The 9,686-nt window shown below is 44.6% G+C and overlaps 1 long non-coding RNA gene across 3 annotated transcripts; it reads right to left on the minus strand.

The window, feature by feature from the left end:
- Positions 1-4,479: 4,479 nt before the first annotated feature.
- Positions 4,480-6,958, minus strand: LOC119341758. Of its 3 annotated transcripts, none has more exons than XR_005165271.1 (3): positions 6,551-6,958; positions 5,994-6,413; positions 4,480-5,568 (listed from the first exon to the last, which is right to left on the minus strand). It is a non-coding gene; the product is annotated as an uncharacterized LOC119341758 (long non-coding RNA). The 3 variants fall into 3 exon arrangements; XR_005165272.1 differs by having other exon boundaries at positions 4,480-5,038; positions 5,159-6,413; XR_005165270.1 differs by having other exon boundaries at positions 4,480-6,413.
- Positions 6,959-9,686: the final 2,728 nt, after the last annotated feature.

Below are 9,686 nucleotides of genomic sequence, written 5' to 3' on the forward strand. Positions count from 1 at the left end.
GGTGGCAGGGGCTCACCGTGGCGGCGGCGATGGGTCGGGAAGGGGGCGGCGACGGGGCGGCAGCGAGGTGGGGCGGGGAGGGAGCGGCGACGGGCAGCGCTCCTCGGGGGGCGGTCGACCCGCGGCTACAGCGTGGATGCTCGAGAGGGGGTGGGAAGGCAGGGAGGGGGCGACGACGGGGCGGTGAGGGGGCGGCGACGGCGTGAGGAGGGTGCGGCGGCGATGGCACGGGGAGGGTGTGGCGGCGACGGCGCGGGGTGGCACGAGGGAGGAAGAAAGAGGAGAGGAGACAGAGAGAGAGAGGGCGATGACGGGGGCACAACCGTTAAGTCAATTTTGAAGCTTTGCCGTCCGCCCCACCTTTGTCGTCTGCTAGCGGATGACAAAGAAAGATTTTCTGTCTGCTAGCGGACGACAAAGAGGGGCCCTGTTAGGGGTTGACTGCCGGTGGGGCAAACCCCCTCTTTGTCGTCCGCTAGCTGAAGACAAATCTTTCTTTGCCGTCCGCTAGCAGACGCCAAAGAGATGGCATATGGCAAAGCCAGCCTTTGCCGTCCGCTGCCTGTTTGCCGTCTGCTGCCTCTTTGCCGTCCGCTTTATGCTGGCTTATGGCAAAGCCTACCTTTCCCGTCAGCTACGAACGGCAAAGAGTGGGTGGACGACAAATCTGCTGATTCCAGTAGTGCCTATTGCTTCCCCGGGGGGTTCCGGTAACCCCTCCAGCACTCCGTTTTTATCCGAAACCACTCGGAACCTTTCCGGTGTTCGAATAACAGGGTCCAATATATCAATCTTTATGTCTCGACCATTTTGAGACTCCTCATCACGCCCGTGATCTCATCCGGGACTCCAAACAAACTTCGTTCATCAAAAACACATAACTCATAATACAAATCGTCATCGAACGTTAAGCGTGCGGACCCTACGGGTTCGAGAACTATGTAGACATGATCAAAGAGGGGCCAGAGATACCTCTCCGATACACGGAGTGACAAATCCTAATCTTGATCTATGCCAACCCAAAAAACACCTTCAGAGACACCTGTAGAGCATCTTTATAATCACCCAGTTACGTTGTGACGTTTGATAGCACACAAGGTGTTCCTCCGGTATTCGGGAGTTGCATAATCTCATAGTCTGAGGAACATGTATAAGTCATGAACAAAGCAGTAGCACTTAAACTATAACAATCATAATGCTAAGCTAATGGATGGGTCATGTCCATCACATCATTCTCCTAATGATGTGACCCCGTTCATCAAATGACAACACATGTCTATGGTTAGGAAACATAACCATCTTTGATTAACGAGCTAGTCAAGTAGAGGCATACTAGGGACACTATGTTTTGTCTATGTATTCACACATGTACTAAGTTTCCGATTAATACAATTGTAGCATGAATAATAAACATTTATCATGATATAAGGAAATATAAATAACAACTTTATTATTACCTCTAGAGTCAATAATCTAGTTCACATTGCCATGTGATTTAACACCAATAGTTCACATATGTATATGTTTAACACCCATAGTTCACATCACCATGTGACCAACACCCAAAGGGTTTACTAGAGTCAATAATCTAGTTCACATCGCTATGTGATTAGCACCCAAAGAATACTAATGTGTGATCATGTTTTGCTCGTGAGAGAAGTTTAGTCAATAGGTCTGATACATTCAGAGCCATATGTATTTTGCAAATTTATTATGTCTACAATGCTCTGCATGGAGCTACTCTAGCTAATTGCTCCCACTTTCAATATGTATCTAGATTGAGACTCATAGTCATCTGGATTGATATAAATCTTACATCAACGTAACTCTTTACAACAAACTCTTTATCACCTCCATAACCGAGAAATACTCTTTTAGTCCTCTTAGGTAACTAAGGATAACTTTGACCGCTATACAGTGATCCACTCGTGGATCACTATCATACCCCCTTGCCAAACTCATAGCAAGGCACACAACTGGTCTGGTACATAGCATGGCATGCTTTATAGAACCTATGACTGAGGCATAGGGAATGACTTTCATTCTCTTTCTATCTTCTACTGTGGTCGGGTTTTGAGTCTTACTCAACTTTACACCTTGTAATACAGGCAAGAACTCCTTCTTTGACTGATCCATTTTGAACTCTTTCAAAAACTTGTCAAGGTATGTACTTATTGAAAAATCTTATCAAGTGTCTTAATCTATCTTTATAGATCTTGATGCCCAATATGTAAGCAGCTTCACCGAGGTCTTTCTGTGAAAATCTCCTTTGAAACTCTCCTTTATGCTTTCCAGAAAATTCTACATCATTTCCGATATACTTATTAGAAATGCTTTAGTGCTCGCATCACTTTCTTGTAAATATAGGCTTAACCTCAAGTATGTATAAAACTATATGTCTTGATCAACTCATCAAAGCGTATATTCCAACTCCGAGATGCTTGCACCAGTACATAGATGGATCGCTGGAGCTTGCACACCTTGTTAGTACCTTTAGGATCGACAAAACCTTCTGGTTGCCTCATATACAACTCTTCTTTAAGAAATACTCATTTAAGGAATGCAGTTTTGACATCCATTTGCCAGATTTCATAAAATATGGCAATTGCTAACATGATTCAGACGGACTTAAGCATTGCTACAGTTGAGAAAATCTCATTGTAGTCAACACCTTGAACTTGTCAAAAACCGTTCGCGACAAGTCGAGCTTTGTAGATAGTAACACTACTATCAGTGTCCATCTTCCTCTTGAAGATCCATTTATTTTCTATGGCTTGCCGATCATCGGCCAAGTCCACCAAAGTCCACACTTAGTTCTCATACATGGATCCACTCTCAGATTTCATGGCCTCAAGCCATTTCGCGGAATCTGGGCTCATCATCGCTTCCTCATAGTTCGTAGGTTCATCATGGTTTAGTAACATGACTAATAGGATTAACGTACCACTCTGGTGCGGACTGTAATATAGTTGACCTATGAGATTCGGTAGTAACTTGATCTAAAGTTTCATGATCATCATCATTAGCTTCTTTACTAATTGGTGTAGGAATCACTGGAACTGATTTCTGTGATGAACTAATTTCCAATTCGGGAGAAGGTACAATTACCTCATCAAGTTCTACTTTCCTCCTACTCACTTCTTTCGAGAGAAACTCCTTCTCTAGAAAGGACCCATTCTTAGCAACGAATATCTTGCCTTAGGATCTATGATAGATGGTGTACCCAACAAGTTCTTTTGGGTATCCTATGAAGACACATTTTTCTGATTTGGACTCGAGCTTATCGGGTTGAAGCTTTTTCACATAAGCATCGCAGTCCCAAACTTTAAGAAATGACAGCTTAGGTTTGTTGCCAAACCACAGTTCATACGGTGTCGTCTCAACGGATTTTGACGGTGCCCTATTTAACGTGAATGCAGCTGTCTCTAATGCGTAATCCCAAAATGATAGTGATAAGTCGGTAAGAGACATCATATATCGCACTATATCTAATAAAGTACGGTTACGACGTTCGGACACACCATTACGCTATGGTGTTCCAGGTAGCGTGAGCTGTGAAACTATTCCACATTATTTTAAATGAAGGTCAAACTCGTAACTCAAATATTTACCTCCACTATCAGATCGTAGAAACTTTATTTTCTTGTTACAATGATCCTCCACTTCACTCTGGAATTCTTTGAACTTTTCAAATGTTTCAGACTTGTGTTTCATTAAGTAGATATACCCATATCTGCTCAAATCATCTGTGAAGGTCAAAAATAATGATACCTGCCACGAGCCTCAACACTCATCGGACCGCATACATCGGTATGTATTATTTCCAATAAGTCATTAGCTCATTTCATTGTTCCGGAGAACGTAGTTTTAATCATCTTGCCCATAAGGCACGGTTCGCAAGTATCAAATGATTCATAATCAAATGATTCCAAAAACCCATAAGCATGGAGTTTCTTCATGCGCTTTACACCAATACGACCTAAACGGCAGTGCCACAAGTATGTTGCACTATCATTGTCAACTTTGCATCTTTTGGCATCAATATTATGAATACTAGATGATATCTCACGCATTGCTGCGGGAACTCTTGGTCATATGCACATGGTAATACATAAATGGAATAACTTTGTTTACATGATAGATATATGATCTTAAGATGAAAACAGTGCAATTGACACAATATTGGGAATAAGTAATCCCGTATGACTTGCATAAGATGAGCACCAAGATCCAAATCCATGTGGTTGAAGACAACAAACACATGCAAGCAACTAATCAAAAATGATATAAGATATTCTTCTGACATACTTGCTTAGTGATGATTGTTTTTTCATCTAATAAAGCCACTGGATAATGGAGCTCACATGAGAATATTCATGAAAAGGACTAATTTTATTTATGCAAATTGGTAAGAACATGATTTAATATTATGCATTCCATTTGTTATTTTACCAGAAATTTGCTAAGGCACAGATAAGCTAAAATTTGGTAAGTGATCACACATAAGCTAATTGTTTTACATACTTCCAGCCTTCCAAGCACCTTACCCTCTCTGAACTGCATTTGATAACCATCCATGATAAATGAGTACATCGATTGTTGCTAATATTTTAAGTGTCGTAGTATTTGGATTTTTGACATCTCCTTCATGGGACTTTGAGAAATTGCCCCTTTCCATGTTGACTCCGTAAAATCGCCACTTAGATCGTTAACACCTTGATTACTATGCCATTAGCAACTCTTTTATTCATTTTTTCTTCTCACATAAGCAGGCTCGTGAAAGGACTAAACTGTCCCTGTGGCTATATGGTTGTATCCTAGCTCAACTGAGTTGATCGCCCAGCCCGACCGGTCGCCGTTGCCACTCACCCGGTCGATGCTAGTCCCGCCTGCCTGCTGGATGGGATCATCGCAATGGGTAGCAGGTAACTCGGACATCGCTAGTCTCTTGAGATGCCATAGGGAATGTCTGCTCGTATGATCTCTTGTGCCGTTTGTTGTCCTGTGACATATGATGCCATGGACGCGGTCCCATGCTCTGCACGCAACAAAGAAGAACACATTGTCAGAGAGATTATTATGAAGAGCAAAGTGTGGGCTTTGCACTTCCCATCTGAAAAGCAATTTGAAAATAGCCTTGAAAGTAAGTGTGAATTACTATGGAGAATTGATTGGCTAGGATAGGCTTCATATATCCTCCGGAATATTTCAAAATGCTGAAAGTACCATCTGTAGCCTTTGTTTAGATCAAAGAGCTTTCTCATACATTAAGAGACAGATATACAATCATGCAGATGCATAATACCAGTTTAGTACTAAGCTTATACCTCTGTAGCGCTGCCCTAGATGCAAAATATGAAAAAAAAATCTTTTAATAAAGCGGCCATCTGAAGTTCAGTCAACATCATAGAGCTCTCAGTTTTCCTTCACTCTGATTCTTCCATTTGTCATCTCCGCTCTAGCTGATAAAACATGATAGTGCTCTAAGTATTCCTTTGCTCAGTGATTCTTCCATTTGCTCTCTCCACTCCATCTAATATTCATAGTGTGCGTGTGTCTGTGTGTTGCCTAAAAGAATAAAAAAAGGCAATAAAATATGTAGCATACAAAAATGAACTCCAGATTAACCCATAAGAAAAACCTAGTCCGTGATGAAAAAATAGATGAAAAGAAAGGACCTATGTTATGTACGGAAAACATCGTCATTGTCGATTAATGCTCAGCTAATTTCTGAAATAGTAATATATAAGCTTCAGTGACAACCAGTCAAGTAAAGTGGCACATTAGTGTCAGACCGGCTTGCTTCCTCAAGACGTAACAGGTTGAGGTAATCAGTGGTAACTTAATTAGGAAATCATTCAAGAAAATCATAGAGGAGAAGAACATTTTGCTCTAATTGAATATATTGTTCATGATAACTGAATTTCTAGTTCCGAGCTAACTGAAATTGCGACTTCAGATCTCACATAATAAACAAACTGAACGAAGAGTACCTATGAGTTATATGAGGATTCAGGAGAGGATGCCTAACAGGAGTTGCCACAAAAATCCGGCAGGTGGCGCGATGGCTGAAAACACGAGCAGGCAGGAGGCACGTGATCCAAGATGATGATCTAGCTCAGCAGCTCGACCTGGCGACTGAACGGCACACACGGTACTGCTCTGACCACTTCAAGGATAGTTCTTTTAAAAAAATGATATTATCAACATGGTGTCAAATAAAAAGACATGAATGCACCTTTAATATGTTACCCATGTATTTTTGAGATGGCAATGTAGACTCAAAGTTTATCGGTACAGTGCCAAAACATGAGTGGTATGACACCAAATCCACTCATTTCTATCTTTGATACATCCAATGAAACTTGTCATGTGGAAAGTCCCCAGCCAACTTCAGGACAAAGAGAACGGATCTGCAAAAATAGTGTATTAATCAGTAATCTATACAACACATGTGCTATTGAAGAACAATACTGTAAGAGGAATGCCGGACTACTGTACATTACATGGCCAGCATGACATGTTTTCATAGCAAGGAGCAGACACCAACCTGATGTTGTAGATGATGGGAGCGATGCCGCTCCACTGGGGTAGGGGATGTCGCCAAGAGGCGGCGGCAGCATCGATTCTGGGGTAGTAGGACGGTGGTGCAGGTCGTCCTTGAGGAGGCGGAGTCGTCGAGGTGGCCGGGGTTGGGCGCGTCAAGGATGCAGGGTAGCAGGGCGGTGGTGGAGGTCGTCCCCTCGACGGTGGATCTGGCCGGTGCGCCTGGATCCATGGAACTCAATCCTTGTCAGCCGGAGGTGGTGGCGATCCTGCACCTGATCTACCGTAGGTTGCGGGTCATCGCCCGGTGGTTGATGGCGCCGTGTCGCCCTGGCTGCTGCGATGATACAGGGAAGGATGCGAAGAGAATTCTTTCTGAGGGCCAAGAGATGCGAAGAGATGGTGCGATGGGCTTCTGTCGGGCTTCCTTTTATCGGTTTGTACGCTAACTCTTCGGTTATGGAAGACCAAAGAGGCCTCTTCGGTTTCCAGAGAGTTCAATTACACGTTTTTTTAAAGAACGCTGACATGACGAGCTGCATGATCAAAATAATTAAGAAAAAATGATGATGTGGCAACGCTGCTGAGGTGGATAGGCTGCATGTCTAAAGAAATAGGATAGTGCATTAAAAAAAAGATACATCCGTGACATTTTGGGCCGAACGAATTTTTTTCCTGCCATATTTATGACACTTCTATGACGATAATTGTGACAAAACCCGGTATATCATAGATGTGGTGCGACTTCTATGACAAAAAATGGGCTTTTTGTCCTGGGCGGGCCGGAGATGCAGTTGCATGACATTCTTTGGGCTGTCCATGACGAAAAAACCGTGGTAGAAGCGAGGGCGAGGAAAATTTCGGCGAGTTCCCGGTGAAGGTGGGTGGTCGGGGGCCGAGCGATGCGCGTTTCTCTTGTACACATACGTGTGTGTGTGCGAGGCGTTGGCTCTAACTGAACCCAAGCGAGGCGTTGGGCTCTAACTGAACCCGAGCTATTGCACTGCAGGCTACGTGTTACTAAACCCGAGCGATCGATCGATGGTTGTTAACTGAACCCGATCGAGCGATTCCTTTGCTACTGCTGCTAACTGAAGCCGATCGATGCTACCTCTGGATGAACAGTGAGCGTTGTGGGGGGGTGGATGAACAGTGAGCGGTGGGGGTGGATGAACAAGACCCCGTGGTGTTGCCTCTGGATGAACAGGACCCCGATCGATCGAGCCGGTTGGGGCTGGATGAACAGGACCCCGTGGAGGGCTGGATGAACAGGACGACCCCGTGGAGCGCTGGATGGACAGTAGAAGGTGGAGGGATGGATGAACAGTAGCCCGTGGAGGGGTGGTTGAACAGGAGCCCGTGGAGAGGATGGTTGAACAGTAGCCGGTGGAGTAGCGCGCGATGGAGGCTGGATGAACAGGAGCCCGTGGATGAACAGTCGCAGGTGGAGGATGGAGGAGGTCGACGGTGGATGAACAGTAGCCCATGGAGGCTGGAGGAGGTCGACGGTGGAGATGAACAGTATCCCATGGAGTCCCGTTTTGCGGTACGCCACACCCCTCCCGATGAACAGGACCCCCGTTTTGACCGTAGCGCTCCAACACAAGTTCGTTTCCTCCGTTTTGCGGTACGCCACACCCCTCCCGATCAACAGGACCCTATTTCGACCGTAGGAAGTCCAACACAAGTCCGTTTCCTCCGTTTTACGGTACGCCAGACCCCTCCTGATGAACAAGATCCCGTTTCGAACGTGGACGGTCGAACACATGGTCGTTTCTTCCATTCTGCGGTACGCCAAGCCTCGTTTTCATCGCCTATTCTGTCCAAGCCGGTTGGCTCCCACGCGTTCCATTGCTTCCCGATGAACACGACGCATTCCGTTGCCTCCCGATGAATACGACGCATTCCGTTGCCTCCCGATGAACACGACGCATTCTGTTGCCTCCTGATACGTCTTCAACGTATCTATAATTTTTTATTGTTCCATGCTATTATATTACCCGTTTTGGATGTTTATGGGCTTTACTTTACACTTTTATATCATTTTGGGACTAACCTACTAACCGGAGGCCCAGTCCGAATTGCTGTTTTTTTTGCCTATTTCAGTGTTTCGAAGAAAAGGAATATCAAACGGAGTCCAAACGGAATGAAACCTTTGGGAGCGATCTTTTTAGAACAAACGTGATCCAGGGGACTTGGAGTGGACATCAAGCAACAGAGGAGGCGGCCACGAGGGTGCCCGACGCGCCCCTTGAGGGTGGGCGCGCCCCCCACCGTCGTGGGCCCCTTGAGCATCCACCGACCTACTTCTTCCTCCTATATATACCCATGTACCCTGAAAACATCCAAGAGCACCATGAAAAACTATTTCCACCGCCGCAACCTTCTGTATCCGCGAGATTCCATCTTGGAGCCTTCGCCGGCGCTCCGCCGGAGGGGGAATCGACCATGGAGGGCCTCTACATCATCTCCAAGGCCCTTCCGATGAGTTGTGAGTAGTTTACCACAGACCTTCGGGTCCATAGTTATTAGCTAGATGACTTCTTCTCTCTCTTTGAATCTCAATACCAAGTTCTCCTCGATCTTGTTGGAGATCTATTCGATGTAACTCTTTTTGTGGTGTGTTTGTCGAGATCCGATGAATTGTGGGTTTATGATCAAGTATATCTATGAGAAATATTTGAATCTCCTCTGAATTCTTTTATGTGTGATTAAGTTATCTTTGCAAGTCTCTTCGAATTATCAGTTAGGTTTGGCCTGCTAGATTGATCTTTCTTGCAATGGGAGAAGTGCTTAGCTTTGGGTTCAATCTTGCGGTGTCCTTTCCCAGTGACAATAGGGGCAGCAAGGCACGTATTGTATTGTTTCCATCAAGGATAAAAAGATGGGGTTTATATCATATTGCACGAGTTTATCCCTCTACCTCATGTCATCTTTCTTAATGCGTTACTCTGTTCTTTATCAACTTAATACTCTAGATGCAGGCAGGAGTCGGTCGATGTGTGGAGTAATAGTAGTAGATGCAGGCAAGAGTCGGTCTACTTGTCACGGACGTGATGCCTATATACATGATCATGCCTAGATAATTTCATAATTATTCGCTTTTCTATCAATTGCTCGACAGTAATTTGTTCATCCAC

Source organism: Triticum dicoccoides, chromosome 7B (assembly GCF_002162155.2).
Source record: "Triticum dicoccoides isolate Atlit2015 ecotype Zavitan chromosome 7B, WEW_v2.0, whole genome shotgun sequence".
NCBI classification, from domain to species: domain Eukaryota; kingdom Viridiplantae; phylum Streptophyta; class Magnoliopsida; order Poales; family Poaceae; genus Triticum; species Triticum dicoccoides.